This window comes from Eubalaena glacialis, chromosome 2 (genome assembly GCF_028564815.1).
Source record: "Eubalaena glacialis isolate mEubGla1 chromosome 2, mEubGla1.1.hap2.+ XY, whole genome shotgun sequence".
NCBI classification, from domain to species: Eukaryota; Metazoa; Chordata; class Mammalia; order Artiodactyla; family Balaenidae; genus Eubalaena; species Eubalaena glacialis.
The window spans coordinates 157,870,195-157,889,644 of record NC_083717.1 but is presented as its reverse complement, the minus strand read 5'-3'; positions in this window follow the sequence as shown (position 1 = coordinate 157,889,644).

Sequence of the window (19,450 nt, the reverse complement as noted above, 5' to 3'; positions counted from 1 at the left end):
TCCCAAACTCATTCTATGAGGCCACCATCACCCTGATGCCAAAACCAGACAAAGATACTACAAAAAGAAAATTACAGACCAATATCACTGATGAATATAGATGCAAAAATCCTCAACAAAATACTAGCAAACAGAATCCAACAACACATTAAAAGCTTCATTCACCATGATCAAGTGGGATTTATCCCAGGGATGCAAGGATTCTTCAATATACGTAAATCAATCAATGTGATACACCATATTAACAAATTGAAGAAGAAAAACCATATGATCATCTCAATAGATGCAGAAAAAGCTTTTGACAAAATTCAACACCCATTTATGATAAAAACTCTCCAGAAAGTGGGCATAGAGGGAAACTACCTCAACATAATAAAGGCCATATATGACAAACCCACAGCAAACATCATTCTCAACGGTGAAAAACTGAAAGCATTTCCTCTAAGATCAGGAACAAGACAAGGATGTCCACTCTCACCACTATTATTCAACATAGTTTTGGAAGTCCTAGCCACAGCAATCAGAGAAGAAAAAGAAATAAAAGGAATACAAATTGGAAAAGAAGAAGTAAAACTGTCAGTGTTTGCAGATGACATGATACTATACATAGAGAATCCTAAAGATGCCACCAGAAAACTACTAGAGCTAATCAATGAATTTGGTAAAGTAGCAGGATACAAAATTAATGCACAGAAATCTCTTGCATTCCTATACACTAATGATGAAAAATCTGAAAGAGAAATTAAGGAAATGATCCCATTTACCATTGCATCAAAAAGAATAAAATACCTAGGAATAAACCTACCTAGGGAGACAAAAGAACTGTATGCAGAAAACTATAGGACACTGATGAAAGAAATTAAAGATGATACCAACAGATAGAGAGATATACCATGTTCTTGGATTGGGAGAATCAACATTGTGAAAATGACTCTACTACCCAAAGCAATCTACAGATTCAATGCAATCCCTATCAAATTACCAATGGCATTTTTCACAGAACTAGAACAAAAAATCCTCAAATTTGTTTGGAGACACAAAAGACCCCAAATAGCCAAAGCAGTCTGGAAGGAAAAAAACAGAGCTGGAGGAATCAGACTCCCTGACTTCAGACTATACTACAAAGCTACAGTAATCAAGACAATATGGTACTGGCACAAAAACAGAAACATAGATCAATGGAACAAGATAGAAAGCCCAGAGATAAACCCATGCACCTATGGTCAACTAATCTATGACAAAGGAGGTAAGGATATGCAATGGAGAAAAGACAGTCTCTTCAATAAGTGGTGCTGGGAAAACTGGACAGCTACATGTTAGAACACTACCTAACACCATACACAAAAATAAACTCAAAATGGATTAGAGACGTAAATGTTAAGACCGGACACTATAAAACTCTTAGAGGAAAACATAGGAAGAACACTCTTTGACATAAATCACAGTAAGATCTTTTTTGATCCACCTCCTAGAGTAATGGAAATAAAAACCAAAATAAACAAATGGGACCTAATGAAACTTCAAAGCTTTTGCACAGCAAAGGAAACCATAAACAAGACGAAAAGACAACCCTCAGAATGGGAGAAAATATTTGCAAACAAATCAATGGACAAAGGATTAATCTCCAAAATATATAAACAGCTCATGCAGCTCAATATTAAAGAAACAAACAACCCAATCCAAAAATGGGCAGAAGACCTAAATAGACATTTCTCCAAAGAAGACATACAGATGGCCCAGAAGCACATGAAAAGCTGCTCAACATCACTAATTATTCGAGAAATGCAAGTCAAAACGACAGTGAGGTATCACCTCACACCAATTAGAATGGGCATCATCAGAAAATCTACAAACAACAAATGCTGTAGAGGGTGTGGAGAAAAGGGAACCCTCTTGCACTGTTGGTGGGAATGTAAATTGATACAGCCACTATGGAGAACAGTATGGAGGTTCCTTAAAAAACTAAAAATAGAATTACCATATGATCCAGCAATCCCACTACTGGGCATATACCCTGAGAAAACCATAATTCAAAGAGACACATGCACCCCAATGTTCATTGCAGCACTATTTACAATAGCCAGGTCATGGAAGCAACCTAAATGCCCATTGACAGATGAATGGATAAAGAAGATGTGGTACATATATACAATGGAATATTACTCAGCCATAAAAAGGAATGAAATTGGGTCATTTGTAGAGACGTGGATGGATCTAGAGACTGTCATACAGAGTGAAGTAAGTCAGAAAGAGAAAAACAAATATCGTATATTAGCGCATATATGTGGAACCTAGAAAAATGGTACAGATGAACCGGTTTGCAGGGCAGAAATTGAGACACAGATGTAGAGAACAAATGTATGGACACCAAGGGGGGAAAGCAGGGGGTGTGGGGGTGGTGGTGTGATGAATTGGGTGATTGGGATTGACATGTATACACTGATGTGTATAAAATTGATGACTAATAAGGACCTGCTGTATAAAAAAATAAATAAAATAAAATTCAAAAATTAAAATAAATAAATAAATAAATAAATTTGAAGGGAAAAAAAAAAAAAAACTTTATGCAATCCACTCCTTGGTATTCACCCAAATGAGCTGAAAACTTATATCCATGCAAAAACCTGCACATGGATGTTTACAGCAGCTTTATTCATAATTGTCAAAACTTGGAAGCAATAAAGATGTCCTTCAGTAGGTGAATCGGTAAATAAACTGTGATACATCCAAACAATGGAATATTATTCAGTGCTAAAAAAGAAAGGGACTATCAAGTCATGAAAAGACACAGAGGAATCTTAAATGTTTATTATTAAGTGAAAGAAGTTAATCTGAAAAGGTTACATACTGTATGACTCCAAGTATATGACCTTTTGGGAAAGGCAAAACAATGGAGACAATAAAAAGATCAGTGGTTTCCAAGGATTGGAGGAGAGAGGGGTAAATAGGTGAAGCACAAGATTTTAGGGCAGTGAAACTGTTCTGTATGATACTATTGTATAAGGTTAGGTATATATCATTACACATTTGTCCAAACCCATAGAATGTACAATGCCAAGAGTGAACCCACATGTAAACTGTGGATTTTGGGTGATAATGATGCATCAGGGTAGGTTCATTGATTGTAGCAAAAGTTCCACTCAGGTGGAGGCTGTTGATAGTGGAGAAGGCTTTGTGTGTAGTGGGCAGGGAGTATATGGGAAACCTCCATACCTTCCTTTCAATTTTGGTGTGAACCTAAAACTGCTCTAAAAAATAAAGTGTGTTAAAAAAATTTTTTTAAACCCAGATTTTATGACCAAGATGGGTTTACTCTAAGAACGTAAGGATGGTTCAATATGAAGAAGACCATTAATATAATTTATCATATTAATGGATATAAGGAGGATAATGCTAAGATTATTTCCACAAGTGCTGAAAAGGCTTTTAATACAATTCAATATCTTTTTCTGTTAAAAAAAAAAAAACTCAATAAAATAGAAATTGATGGATACTTCCTAACATAATAAAATTATAAAATATATCTCAGCTTCTTACTGGGGAAACATTAGAGGCATTCCTACTAAGGTCAAGAACAAAGCAAGGATGCTCACTATCTCCACTATAACTTACTATTTTAATGGAGATTAGCCAGTGTAATAAGACAAACCAATTCAATTAAAGGCATAAAATCTGGAAATGAAGAAGTGAAATTACGTTTGCCGATGTTTTTAGAATACACATAGAAGATACAAGGAATCAATGCTAAAACTAACACGAACATTAAAGAATTCAGTAATGGTTGGTAGCTTTAAAATTAACATACAAAAACAATTACCCTTCATACATATCAAACAGTAAGACAGAAGACTTAATGTAAAAGTAAACCTTGTTTACAAAAGCAATGAAAATGTAAAATACTAAAGAGTAAACTTAACCAAAAATATACAAACTTATATGAGAAAAATCTTAAAACACTCTTGAAAAACACAATAGCAATCTTGAACAAATGGAAAGGATCCTGTGTTCTTGAATAAGGCAAATAAAATTAAGATGTCAATTTTCCTCAAAATTAATACATAAATATGTCAGTTTCATAATGGTACTAACATGATTTTATTTCTGGAGTTAAGTAAGTTTATAAGTAAAGTCAAAAGACAAATGACAAACTGGGAGGAAATATTACTACTCACATAAAGAGTAAAGGGCTATTGCCCTAATGTATGTGAGTAAAATCATCAAAATCCAATATAAATATTGGCAAAAGACATGAACAGATAATTCACAGAAAAAGATACATAAATGGATCTCAAACATATAAGACAATGTTCAACTTCATAAAAGAAATCTGAATTAAAACTCCACTGAAATATCATATTTAGAATCTATTAGTTTGGCAGAAATTCAGAAGTCTGACGATGCACTCTGTTCCTGTGGCTCTGTGCAAGGAGGCACTCTGTTCCTGTGGCTCTGTGCAAGAATGCTCTCATGTGTTGTTACTGACAGTACAAAATGGGTCAACCTCATATGAAGAAAAATATGGCAATATCTAGTAAAGCTACATATAATCCCTCTAAGAATTTACCCTGAGGAGATATCTCCACAAAGAGAAAACAACATATGTACAAGGTCTTCCACTGAGTGCAGCACTATTTGTTCCACAGCCAGATGATTTCTTTTAGGTTTCGCCAGGGAGCAACAGAGATAGGAAGGCAGGAGAAGGGAGGAGGGGCCTGCTTCCCGTTTCCAGTCCCAGTCAGATGCCCCCAGCAGCATGAGGACAGCTCTACCTCCAGCCTTCCGCTTCTTTTGGTGCTCACAGCTTCAAAAGCATGGCACCTTCCTCCCAGAAGTTCCAACACCAGTCTCAGAACCGCCCCCCACCCCCAGATGTCTGAGCACCAGCTGTGGGGCACTTGAGGACCAGCCCCATGGTGCCCCCCAGAGGTCGCAGCTGTGGACTATCTCCTCTGGAGGACTGCGCACAGCCTGTGGGAGCCCCTCCTCCAAGTCCCCAGGTTCTATTCATGCTACCTCTTCCATTTTGTTCCCTAGCCCTAGGAGCAATGTCTCCTTTCTACAGCTATTAATTAAAGGAGACCTAAATAAGTGAAGGGATATATCTTGTTATGTAATGGCAATGAGCAAAATACCATTGGCAGAGATACCGTCAAAATTGGAGTCCCTGAATGGCCCCATAAAACGAAACCAGTCTCCAGACTAAAATGCCCATTTTGGAGCTATTACTTGAAAGAGAAAAAAGTCTACATTCTTTAAGCCCTCTATTTTGAGCTCTCTTTTTTGTAGCAAGCTTAGCTTAACCCATACTAAGACATTGGATTAGGACTTCCCTGGTGGCACAGTGGTTAAGAATCCACCTGCCAATGCAGGGGACTCGGGTTTGGTCCCTGATCCGGGAGGACCCCACATGCCACAGAGCAACTAAGCCCGTGCGCCACAACTACTGAGCCTGCGCTCTAGAGTCAGCGAGCCACAACTACTGAAGCCCACGCGCTCTAGGGACCATGTGCTGCAACTACTGAGCCCACGTGCTGCAACTGCTGAAGCCTGTGCACCTAGAGCCCGTGCTCCACAACAAGAGAAGCCACTGCAATGAGAAGCCAGCACACTGCAACAAAGAGTAGCCCCCGCTCGCCACAACTAGAGAAAGCCCACACACAGTAATGAAGACCCAACACAGCCAAAAAAAAAAAAAATTGGATTAAAGATTTAGATGTGAAAAACAAAAATTATAAAACTTTCAGAAGAAAATAGAAATTATCTTTATAACTTCACGGTATGGAGTGATTTCTTAAAGAAGAAAAAGCACTTTTCATAAAAAGCACTAACCATAAAGGAAAAAAAACCCAAATTAAAACTAAGAACTGTTCATCAAAAGACAACATTAAAGGAGTGAAAAGACAAGTCACAGAAGGAAGATATTTTCAGCACGTCATGTACAAAGATCTAGAATTCAGAATATATGTAGAAGTTCTACAAAATCAGTGAGAAAAAGGGAAAAAATTAATAGACTAATTGAACTGCAACTTTAGAGAGCAGAAAATACAGATGATCAATATGGAAAAAAAATGTTCAACCTTATTACTAATGAGAAAAAAATTTAATAAGACTATGGTGAGGTAATATTTTTACTCATTGATTGGGAAAATTTTTAAATCAGAAAATACCAAATGCTAATGAGGATGTAAATCAACAGGAACACTTACCAGTGCAAGTGTAAGCTGGTAAAAGCATTTTGAAGACCAATCTCACACTATCTTGTAAAACAGGAAATTTGCAAACTCTAAGACAGAGGATTTCCACTTCTAGGCGTACACCATGTATATCTAGGGCATGTAAAAAATGTACATGTATGTGACAGGTACAACAATGACTCATGCATACATTTCTAGTAGCATAATTTTTAAATAAACTTTAGTGGAATAATATTAATATTATTAATAATATTATTAGTAATATTAATAATATTAAATAATAATATTTAATGATATTAAACTTCAAATAAAATACACAGACTTTAAGTGCAGTTCAATGTGTTTTAATGAATGTATATATTTGAGCTACCATTTCCACAGTCAAAATATAGAACATTTACATATCCCTGGAAAATTCTCCTATTCCCAGTCTCTTCCTCCAGGCAACCATTGATCTGACTTCTATCAGCATAAATTACTTTCATCTGTTCTAGAATTCATATAAGAGAAATCATACAGTGTGCATTCTTTTGTGTTGGCTTCTTTCCCTCAATATAACGTTTTTGAGATTCATCTGTTTTTGCATGTATTAGTAGTTCATTCATTTTTGTTTCTATGTCATTTTCCATTGTATGAATATATCACACAGTGACGGTCATCGGTTGTTTCATTTGGGGTTATTATAGACCAGTCTACTGTAAGTATTCTGTACAAGTCCTTTTGTGGACATATGTTTTCATACCTAGGAATGCAATTGCTAGGACATGGAGTAGATATGTGCTTATTATTATTAAAAATTTGTGAAATTGTTTTTCAAAGTGATTGTACCATTCTACACTTCCATGAGCAATATACAAGATTTCCAATTACCTCAGTTGGTGTCATCAGGTTTTTTTTTTAAATGTTAATCATTCTAATTGGTGTGAAGAGGTATGTCGATATTATTTTAATATGCATTTCCTTGATGATTAGTGATGTTGAGCATCTTTTCATTTGCTGATTGGACTTTAATATACGTATGTGTATGTACATACACATGTGTGTGTATCTTCTTTTGTGAAGTGTCTGTTCAAATCTTTTGTCTGTTTTAAATTGGATTGTTTGTCTTTGTATTGTTGTCAGGGTTCTTTATAAAGCCCATTTACTAGATTTATGTGCTATTTGCAAATATTTTCTCCCAGTCTGTGACTTGATTTTTCAAGGTATCTTTGGAAAGCCAAATATTTGCTTTTTGTTGTTATTGTTTGAATTGAAGAAATAAATTATCAACAAACAGGTACCATGCTTACTTTATTTTTTATTAAAAAAAATATTTATTTTTTGGCTGCATCGGATCTTAGTTGTAGCACACGGGATCTTTTGTTGTGGTGCATGGGCTCTCTCGTTGTGGCGCATGGGCTTAGTTGCCCCGTGGGATGTGGGATCTTAGCTCCCGGACCAGGGATCGAACCAGTGTCCCCTGCATTGCAACATGGATTCTCAACGCTGGACCACCAGGGAAGTACCCATGCTTATTTTATAAATGAGGAAAATAATGTTCATAATAGGTCATTTTCCAAGGCCTCTCATTAGAGTAAGTCTTGAAATGTGGGTTACACAGTAACTCTATGTTTAAAAAGTTGTGAGGAACTGCCAAATTGTTTTCCAAAGTGACTGCACCATTTTATCAATACAATCCTTCCAGCAATGTATGAGGGTTCCAATTTCTCCATATTCTCACCAACACTTATTATTGTCTGTCTTTTTCATTTTAGCTATTGTAGTGTGTGAAGTGGTGTTTCACTGTGTTTTGATTTGCATGTTGAGCATCTTTTATGTGCTTTTTGGTCATTTGCATGTCTTTTTTGGAGAAATATCTATTCAGATACTTTGCTCATTTTAAAAATTGGGTTGTGGGACTTACCTGGTGGCACAGTGGTTAAGAATCTGTCTGCCAATGCAGGGGACATAGGTTCGATCCCTGGTCTGGGAAGATCCCACATGCTGCGGAGCAACAAAACCCTTGCACCACAATTACTGAGCCTGCGCTCTAGAGCCCGTGAGCCACAATTACTGAGCCCGCATGCCGCAACTACTGAAGCCCGCACACCTAGAGCCCATGCTCTGCAGCAAGAGAAGCCATGGCAATGAGAAGCCTGCGCATCACAACAAAGAGTAGCCCCTGCTCGCCACAACTAGAGAAAAGCCTCCGCGTAGCAACAAAGCCCCAATGCAGCCAAAAATTAAAAAAAAAAAAAAAAAAAAATTGGGTTGTTTGTGCTTTTATTGTTGAGTTGTAAGAATATTTTAATCATTCTGAATACAAGTCTCTTGTCTGACATATGATTTGCAAATATTTTCTCTCTTATTTTGTGCATTATCTCTTCATTTTCTTGATGATTTCCTTTAAAACACCAAAGATTTAAATTTTGATAAAGTCTGATTTATTTATTTTTTCTTTTGTTGCTGTGCTTTTGCGGTCATATTAAGAAACCAGTGCCTAACTTGAAGCCAGGAAGATATACACCTAGGTTTTCTTCTGCGAGTGATGTTATAGTTTTAGCACATACATTTAGGTTAATGACACATTTTGAGCTAATTTTTGTATATTGTGTGATGTAGAAGTCCAGCTTCATTCTTTTGTATGTGATTATCTGAATGTCCCAACATCATTCATTGAAAAAGATATGTTTTCCCCATCATATTTTCTTGGCACCCATGTTGCAAATCAGTTGACTGTAAATGTAAGTTATTCACTCCTTCCTGTACTTCTGAATTTACATCTAATATCATTTCCTACATCCTTAAGAATTTCCCTTAGCATTTCTTGTTCTGGCAGCATTATTTATAGTTGCAAAACAATTGAAAGGTCCCCAAATGTCCATAGATGAAAGAATGGATTAATGAAATGAGCTATTTTATTACAATAGAACATCAACTAACAGTGAAGATGAATCTACTATAACTACATACAAAAATATAGACAACTCAGACTATTAAGAACCCTGCAAGCAACCTGATTTAAAAATGGGCAGAAGAATTGAATGGACATTTTTCCAAAGAGGACAGGCAGATGGCCAATAGGCACATGAAAAGACGCTCAACATCGCTAATTGTCAGGGAAATGCAAGTCAAAACCATAGTGAGATATCACCTCACGCCTGTCAGAATGGCTATCATCAAAAAGACCACAAATAACAAGTGTTGGCAAGGATGTGGAGAAAAGGTAACCCTCATACACTGTTGGTGGAAATGTAAATTGGTGCAGCCACTGTGGAAAACAGTATGGAGGTTTCTCAAAAAACTAAAAATAGAACTATCATATGCCCCAGTAATTCCACTCCTGGGTATATATATGAAAAAAAAAACAAAAACACTAATTTGAAAAGATATGTGCACCCCAATGTTCATAGCAGCACTATTTACAATAGCCAAGACATGGAAAACAACCTAACCTAAGTGTCCATTAACAGATGAATGGATAAAGAAGATGTGATATATATATATATATATATATACATATATATATATATGTATATATGTATATAAAATGGAATACTATTCAGCCATAAAAAAGAATGAAATTTTGCCATTTGCAGCAACATAGATGGAGGGTATTGTGCTAAGTGAAATAAGTCAGACAGAGAAAGACAAATACTGTATGATACCACTTATATGTGGGATCTAAAAAAATACAACAAACCAGTGAATATAACAAAAAAAAGAAACAGGCTTACAGATATGGAGAACAAACTAGTGGCTTCCATTGGTGAGAGGGAAGGGGGTGGCAATATAGGGGTATGGGAGTAAGAGGTACAAACTATTATGTATAAATAAGCTACAAGGATATACTGTACAACACAGGGAATATAGTCAATATTTTATAATAATTATAAATGGAGTATAACCTTTAAAACTGTGAATCACTATATTGTACATCTGTAACTTATATAATATTGTACATCAACTATGTTTCAGTTAAAAAAAAAGAAAAAAGAACTCTGGCTTTTATTTAGTGTGAGATAATAATTCATTGTAGTGTTTTGAGCAGAGGAATAATATTATATGACTCACATTTTAACAGGATTCTCCTGGGTGCTGTGTTGAGGTAGACTGCAGAGAGTGGGGTGGGAAGGGGCAAGGGCAGAAGCTGGCAGATCCACTGTGAGGCTAACACAATAATTTAGGCAACAGATGATGATGTCTTGCACTAAAACTGTGGTACTGGGACTGATGAGAAGTGGTAGAACTCTGGATATATTTTGAAGGTACAAGTGACAAAATTTGAGGGGTATCGGTGAAGGAGAGGAATCAAGTAGGAAAATGAGTTAACTTAAAAATATTTTTTAAAATAAAAGCACGGTTTGTATGACGATATTGCAAAAATTGTGAGGCACAGCAAGTTAAAGGAATCAGTGACCCCGATGTTTTTAGTCTGAACAAATGGAAGAATAAAATCTTATGTTATTGTCTGAACTTTTCTATATGTTTCAAATATTTTATAATATGTAAATGCTGAGAATAAATAACTTTTAAGAAAAATTATAATCATGAATTAAAATATTAATTAGAATATTTGGAGATTTTCAAAATTAGAATAATATTTAAGGAATAAGCTACTAGAAAACACTGGTAGGAGTATCTCAAAGGTAAATGTGTACTTTAAAACTTTTCTATAAAATTTTGTATTACAATAATTATCATGTATGCATGATAACAGTAGTTCTATCTATTAAAATTTATTTTTTATTTTTTATTTATTTATTTTGGGCTGTGTTGGGTCTTCGTTGCTGCACGCGGGCTTTCTCTAGTTGCGGCGAGCGGGGGCTTCTCATTGCGGTGGCTTCTCTTGTTGCGGAGCATGGGTTCTAGGCATGTGGGTTTCAGTGGTTGCAGCACGCAGGCTCAGTAGTTGTGGCGCACGGGCTTTGTTGCTCCACGGCATGTGGGATCTTCCGGGACTCGAACACTTGTCTTCCGGGACTCGAACACTTGTCCCCTGCATTGGCAGGCAGATTCCTACCCACTGCACCACCAGGGAAGCACTATTAAAATTTTTTTATTGATGTATCTTCAGCACCTAGAAAAAGGGCAGGCACATAATATGCACTCAAAGAGTCATTTGTTGAATTAAGGAACAAAGAGCCTTATTTTTTCTCAAGGTCCAGTTCTTTCCTTTACCTATTATTTAAACTCCACAAATGCTGTTTGACTTACACCATTCTGTATGACAAAAATTAAGAGATGATGACTTATGTGTCATTATTATCAGAGTAAACTTCAGTTTAAAGAACTTTAAACAGATGATTTTTTTAAAAGAGATATTTTAATCTGTGAAACAACTTAGCAAGTTAAACTAAAATTCAGAAGAGTTCCTTAAATATTCTTTGTTATGCACTTCTTGGAATGTGTCTACTTATGAGAGATAAAAAAATAAGACTACCTTTTAAGATAGAAGATAAAGCAGCTTATGTTCTGCGGGGCAGTATTCTACGTTGGTACATTTATCATTCTTATTAGGTGATAGCAAAGCTGACTCGATGAACGCTATGTTTATTCAAGGGTGATTAGCATGCCACTGAGGGTTCACGTGATTATTTTAGTTGATGACACATAAACACACCATTTTTAAAAATCAGTAATTCCATGGATATTAATGCTTCGGGCTAGGTTAAAGTAGGTATTACAGTGAAAGGAATATGAGTCAACTTAAAATTATTTTTAAAATAATAGTACAGTTGGTATGATGATATTGCAAAAATTGTGACTATCATAAGTGAGACTGAAATTTTAGAAACACTGGAGTAAAGGAATAAGGAGGAGTACAAAGCACATTATATACCATTAATAAGGAGTTATTAATTTGATGAGGTTAGGAAAGGGAATTGGAAATCTGAACTGATACCGTTTCTAAATGATCCATGGACAGTGATTCAAGGACAGAGGATAAACATGCCATTAAAGAAAAGGTGCTGGCACTTAGCTGTGACTTTATCATAAACAAAGATAGGTGGTACTGGTGTCAATCAGTGGTCAGCTCATTGAGTGTCTGTTGGTCTGTTATATGTCTGTCTTCACATATGTTATTTATTTGAGAAAGAAAACTACAAGAAGACTGGGACAATATCTGTGTAGTCTACCTCCTTTCATATTGGTAGAGCAAAACACATATGTGGATGTTTAATAAATATTTTAATACTAATGAAAGAGCAGTTTATGATATATGATTTGATTCAGACAACTTTTTTCTTAAAGAATAATATGCATACAAAAAAAAAGCATATCATAACTACCTAGTTCAGTGAATTTTCACACACTGAACGAACCCATAAAACATCATTTACCCTTTGTTTTTAAACTAGCTGCATTGGGCTTCCCTGGTGGCGCAGTGGTTGAGAATCTGCCTGCCGATGCAGGGGACACGGGTTCGAGCCCTGGTCTGGGAAGATCCCACATGCCGCGGAGCAACTAGGTCCGTGAGCCACAACTACTGAGCCTGCGCGTCTGGAGCCTGTGCTCCTCAACAAGAGAGGCCACGACAGTGAGAGGCCCGCGCACCGCGATGAAGAGTGGCCCCCGCTTGCCGCAACTGGAGAAAGCCCTTGCACAGAAACGAAGACCCAACACAGCCAAAAATAAAAAATAAATAAATAAATAAATAAATAATAATTTTTTTAAAAAAACCAAAAAACTAGCTGCATTGCCTAAACTTATTTGTTCACTTTTACCTAAGTGAAATAAAACCCTTGACTACTCATTAGGATTTTGTGCCATGCCAAGTCTTAGAACATCATAATTGTTACTGCTTTTAGTTTTTAGTCTACACGTGAAATAGCTAAGCTTATTTTTCATATTATTTTTTCTTCTACCTCAATATGGGTTGCGGGGGATGGAGGGGAGAATTGCCATTAGAGCATTATCTCTAGACTGCCATATAGAATTATTTTATTTTATTTTATTTCATTTCACTTCACCTCACCTCACTTTTATTTTATTTTATTTTATTTTTTGGTAGCGCTGCGTGGCTTGCAGAATCTTAGTTCCCCAACCAGGGATTGAACCCAGCCCCAGCAGTGAAAGCTCCGAGTCCTAACCACTGGACCACCAGGGAATTCAAATTCTATTTATTTTAAACACCTTAAATTCCAACAGCAATAGGCCTTATTACCTTTATTTTCTCTCCTTTTGTTCAATTAGAAGTTCAAATGGATATAACATGTGCATTATTATTAACCAATGAAATTATCTTGCTTTGGTATATTTTAAGTAAGTTGCTAAATTCTAACATATTAACAATTATGGCTTTCTTCTGGCCACTTCTCTTCTGTGATAATAGTTAAACACTGTAAAACAGAGATGGAGAATCCACCAAATCTAACCCTCTTCCTGTGATAATTGTGTTCTGGACTTCTTAGCTGCAACCTAAAATAATAATTTTTCCTTGGTGGATTATTATGATTTTCAAATTCACAAGAGAAATTCTCAAACTTCAAGGATTAGAGGAATTTAAAAGCTAGAAATATTCGCTAGCATTTTAATTAAAATTTCAAGTTGATTTGATAATGAACAATTACCTATTTTGAATTTCACTGCACAGTACAGTGAAAACAGAATACATTTTTGCACGAATCCTTTAAAAATTAATATTAATCTTCCTCTGAACTTTTTTTTTCTTGTTTCCTTACTTTTTGTTGCTGTTGTTGTTCTTCCTTGTAAATCTACCTCCATTGCATTTTTCTCCTACACTGAGTCCTTTATAACTCAAAATCTTTCTCCTCTTCCTTGGTGTGTGCGTGTCTCCTTTGCTCTGAATCTTTGGTCTGTTTTGTTCATCTGGTAATTTTTATGTTCTCTCTGTCTCTGTCTATCTCTTTTTCTCTCTGGCTTCTTCCTTTCCATCCTCCCTCCCTCCATGCTATTTCTGCTCCTCTTTCTTTTGGTTGAAAACTGAGAGAATTTATCTTGAGAGCTCAGGGCAAAGAATACCTGATTAATTTGAAAATCGTAATTCTGTAGATTTGTTTTCTTTTTAATCCATTATGTTTATTTTGAACATTTAACCATAAGTCTCTTTGCCATTGACAGGCTATTATAAATAAAAATAACAGTAATCTTTGTGAAGTGCAAGAATAAAATAATAATAAATATGAACATGGTTCCCATAAAAATGTGGTTTCTTAAATATTAAAATTTTCCAAAAAATCTATTTTCTAGTTAGTTTTTAAAATAATGAATATTGGGACTTCCCTGGTGGTGCAGTGGTTAAGAATCCGCCAAGGGCTTCCCTGGTGGCGCAGTGGTTGAGAATCTGCCTGCCAATGCAGGGGACACGGGTTCGAGCCCTGGTCTGGGAAGATCCCACATGCCACGGAGCAACTAAGCCCGTGAGCCACAACTACTGAGCCTGCGCATCTGGAGCCTGTGCCCCGCAACAAGAGAGGCCGCGACAGTGAAAGGCCCGCGCACCGCGATGAAGAGTGGCCCCCGCTTGCCGCAACTAGAGAAAGCCCTCGCACAGAAACGAAGACCCAACACAGCCAAAAATAAATAAATAAATTAAAAAAAAAAAAAAAAAGAATCCGCCAATGCAGGGGACATGGGTTTGAGCCCTGGTCCGGGACGATCCCACATGCCGCAGAGCAACTAAGCCCGTGGGCCACAACTACGGAGCTTGGGCTCTAGAGTCCGCGAGCCACAAATACTGAGCCTGCGTGCCACAACTACTGAAGCCCAAGTGCCTAGAGCCCATGCTCTGCAACAAGAGAAGCCACCGCAATGAGAAGCCCACACACCGCAACGAGGAGTAGCCCCCGCTCACCACAACTAGAGAAAGCCCACGCGCAGCAACGAAGACCCAACGCAGCCAAAAATATAAATAAATAAATCAAATCAAATAATGTATATTATTTCAATGACTTCAATAGTCACTAAGATTCTTAGGAAAATGAGTATTATATTCTAACAGTCTCTACTTGCATAAGTCAAAGGGAAGTATGTGTTTTAAGAAAAAAGCTAATGAAAATAGACCAATATTTAGACATATGCCAGAGAAAATCTTGAACTTCAATAGAAAAAAATAATCATATAAACAGAAAAGTTAAATCAAAAACCAAGAGCAAATGCCAGCAACAAAAAGAATCAAACTATGCTCAGGTTTTTCTTCTATGATATTACATACTAGAAAGCAATGAAATAATGTCTTTGTACTTAAAAGAGATTGAGTCCCAAGACTTTTATACTTAGTCAAGATGTCACTTCATACATGAAGGTGAAAGACAGATAGGCAAGGGGTCTGAAAATACGTACTACCCATAACCCTTCCTGAAAACAATACTCAAAGATTCTAGTCAACCAAGAGAGTAGTCAAAATAGAGATTCAAAGAGTGGAGAGATCACTGTATTGAAGGATGGAAGGTTAGAATTAAAAACCCCTTTAATCGTAAAATTGTACTGTAATAATTATTATGAACAATTACAAAACAAATAAAATATTATTAGCAAGTATTAAAAGATACATAATGTAAAGGTAAAAATAACTTGAATATAAGAAATGATTTAAATTCCCCGGACAGATGGGGAAAAATAATGAGATACGGGAAAAGTTAAAATGTTCTGATAACTTTTTTTATGTGTGCAATTCAAAGACTTTAGTATATTCACAGAGTTGTGCATCCGTCACCACAATCCATCTTAGAATATTTTCATTACCTCAGAAAGAAACTTTACACCCCTTAGCCATCAGCCCACAATCTCACAAGTACCACCAAACTCAGGCCTAGGCAACCGCTAATCTACTTTCTGTCTCTGTAGATTTCCCTAATCTGGACATTTCATATAAATGAAATCATACAATATGTGATCCTTTGTGACTGGCTTCCTTCTCTTAGCATGTTTTTAAGATTAATCTGTTTTGTACCATGTATCAGGACTTCATTCCTTTTTATAGCCAAATAATAGTCTATAGATATACTGTATTCGTTTGTTGATTGTCATTTGGGTTTTTTCCTACCTTTTGGTTATTACAAATAATGCTGCTATGAAATTTTGTGTGTGTTTGTGTGAACATATATTTCATTTCTCTTGGGTGTATGCCTAGGACTATTGAATCATGTGGTAACTCTGTGTTTAACCATTTGAGGAACTGCCAGACGGTTTTTCAAAGTGGCTGCACCATTTAACATTCCCACCAGCAATGTATGAGTGTTCTAATTTGTACATATCTTAGCCAATACTTATTATCTACCTTATTGATTGTAGCTGTCCTTGTGTGAAGCGGTATCTCATTGTGGTTTTGATTTGCATTTCTCTAATGATTAATGATATTGCGCATCTTTCCATGTGCTTATCGGTTATTTGTATATTTTTTTGGTGTCACAAATATTCAGATCTTTTGCCAGTTTCTTAATTGGGTTGTCTCTTTTGTTGTTAAGTTGTAATCATTCTTCATATATTCTGGATATTAGATGCATATCAAATATATAACTTGCAAATATTTTCTCCCATTCAATGGATTGTCTTTTCACTTTCTTGATGAAGCTCAAAAGTTTTAAATTTTGATGAGGTTCAGTTATCTATTTTTTTCTTGTATAGTTTGCGCTTTTGGATATCATAGCTAAGAAAACATTGCCTAACTCAAAGTCACAAAGATATTCATCTAGGTTTTCTTCTAAGAGTTTCTTTATAGTTTTAACTCCTATATTTAAGTTGATGATCCTTTTTTTTTTTAACATCTTTATTGGGGTATAATTGCTTTACAATGGTGTGTTAGTTTCTGCTTTATAACAAAGTGAATCAGCTATACATATACATATATCCCCATATCTCCTCCCTCTTGTGTCTCCCTCCCACCCTCCCTATCCCGCCCCTCTAGGTGGTCACAAAGCACCGAGCTGATCTCCCTGTGCTATGCAGCTGCTTCCCACAGCTATCTATTTTACATTTTGTAGTGTATATATGTGATGATCCTTTTTTGATTAATTTTTATAAATGGTGTGATATTCAACTTTATTTTTGTGGATGGTATAAGTTCAACTTCATTCTTTTATATGTGGATATTCCATTATCCCAGCACCATTCATTGAAAAGACTATTATTTTTCTACTGAATTTTCTTGGCATCCTTGTCAAAAATCAATTGAACATAAATGTGAGAATTTATTTCTGTATTCTCAATGCTATTCCATTGGTCTATATGTCTATCCTTATGCCAGCACCACACTATTTTGATTACTATAGCTGTTAGTAAGTTTTGAGATTAGGGAGTATGAGTCCTCCAACTTTATTATTCTTTGTCAAGATTGTTTTGGTTATTCTGGGCTTCTTGCACTTCCATTTGAATTTTAGAATCAGCTTGTCCAATTCTGCAAAAAAATGGCAGCTGAAGTTTTGATTGAGATTGCATTGAATCTATAGATCAATTTGAGGAGTATTGCCATCTTAACAATATGAAGAACTCCTTGAATCCAAGATGTCTTTCCATTTATTTAGGTCTTTAACTTCTCTCAGTGACTTTTCATAGTTTCCATTGTATGTCTTGTCCTTTTTTTGTTATATTTATTCCCAAGTATTTTATTATTTTTGATGCCATTGAGAATGGTATTTTCAACTTGTAATGTCTGATTTTTATTGGTAGTATATAGAAATGAATTTGATTTTTGTATATTAATTTTGCATGCTGCAACCTTGCTAAACACATTTATTAGTTCTAGTATTTTTTGTGGGTATAATGGAATTTTCTACATAAAAAATCATGTCATCTACATTCAAAATAGTTTAATTTCTTCCTTTCCAATCTTGATGCTTTTTTTTTTTTTAACCTTACTGCACTGGATAGAAACTCCAAGACAACGTTGGATAGAAGATGTAATGAGAGTAGACATCCATGTCTTGTTCCTGATCTTAGAGGGAAATCATTTAGTTTTTCACCATTAAGTATGTTGTTATTAGCAGTAGTTTTCTTCATCAGTGTCCTTTATCAGGTTGAGAAAGTTTCCTCCTTTTCCTAATTTGCTGAGAGATTTTATCCGGAATGGATATTGGATTTTGTCAAATTATCTTGTGTCTATTGAGGTGATTATGTGGTTTTTATCCTTTATTCTGTTTTATTATACTGATGATTTTTGTATGTTAGACCTTGCCTTCCTGGGATAAATTCCATGTGGTTGTGGTGCATAACCCTTTTTATATGTTGCTGAATTTGATATGTTAGTGTCTTCTTGAGAATTTTTGCATCTGTTTTCCTAAAGATGCAAAAATACTTATAAAATATTTTAAAATATTCATAAAATATTGGTTTGTAGTTTTCTTTCCTTGTGGTGTCTTTGGTCTTGATATCAGAGTCATACTGGCTTCATAGAATGAGCTAGAAAGTATTCCCTCCTCTGTTATTTTTTTTGAAGAGTTTGTGAAGGATAGGTGTTAATTTTTCTTTAGAAGTTTGGTAGAATTCAGCAGTGAAGACGTCAGGGCATGGACCTTCATTTCTGGGAAGATTTTTGGTTACTAATTCAATCTCTCCAATTGTTGTAAGTCTATTCAAATTTTCTATTTCTTCTAGAGTTCATTTTGTCCTTCTAGGAATTTGCCTATTTCGTGTAAGTTATCTAATTTGTTAGCATACTACTCTTCATAGAATCCCCATAACCCTTTTATTTGTAAGGTCAGTAGTGATGTCCCCTTATCATTTCTGATTTTAGTAATTTGAGTCTTCTCTCTTTTTATTGCTTGGTCAAGCTACTTAAAAGTTTGTCAATTTTGTTCATCTTTTCAAGAAACCAGCTCTTGGTTTTGTTGGGTTCTTTATATATATATTTTATTCTCTATTTCATTTATTTCCACTCTGATCTTTTTGTTTCCTTCCTTTTGTTTGCTTTAGTTTTAGTTTGCTCTTCTCTTTTGGTTTCCTATAGTGGAAGGTTAACTTATTGATTTAAACTCTTCCTTCTACTTTAACATAGATGTTTAAAGTTATAAATTTCAGTCTAAACATTGCTCTGTGCATATGTTGGGGTATGTTTTCCATGCTGTAAGCAGGTGGTTTACAACTGTGCCTTTGCCTTCATTTTCTACTTGTGCAGAGCCTCAAGGTCAGTCAGAGGTGAGAAATTACGGCCTTCTCAGGTCTTTCTTGAGCATGAGCAGAGCACTGCACCTGCACATGGCTTTCTAGGTTCCCAGGAATATGTTGGAGCTTTGCAACATGGACATGTCATTCTATATTTTTTTCCTTTTAATTTTTTTGGTCAGGCTCTTAGTATCTCCAACTCGTATAATTGCCTC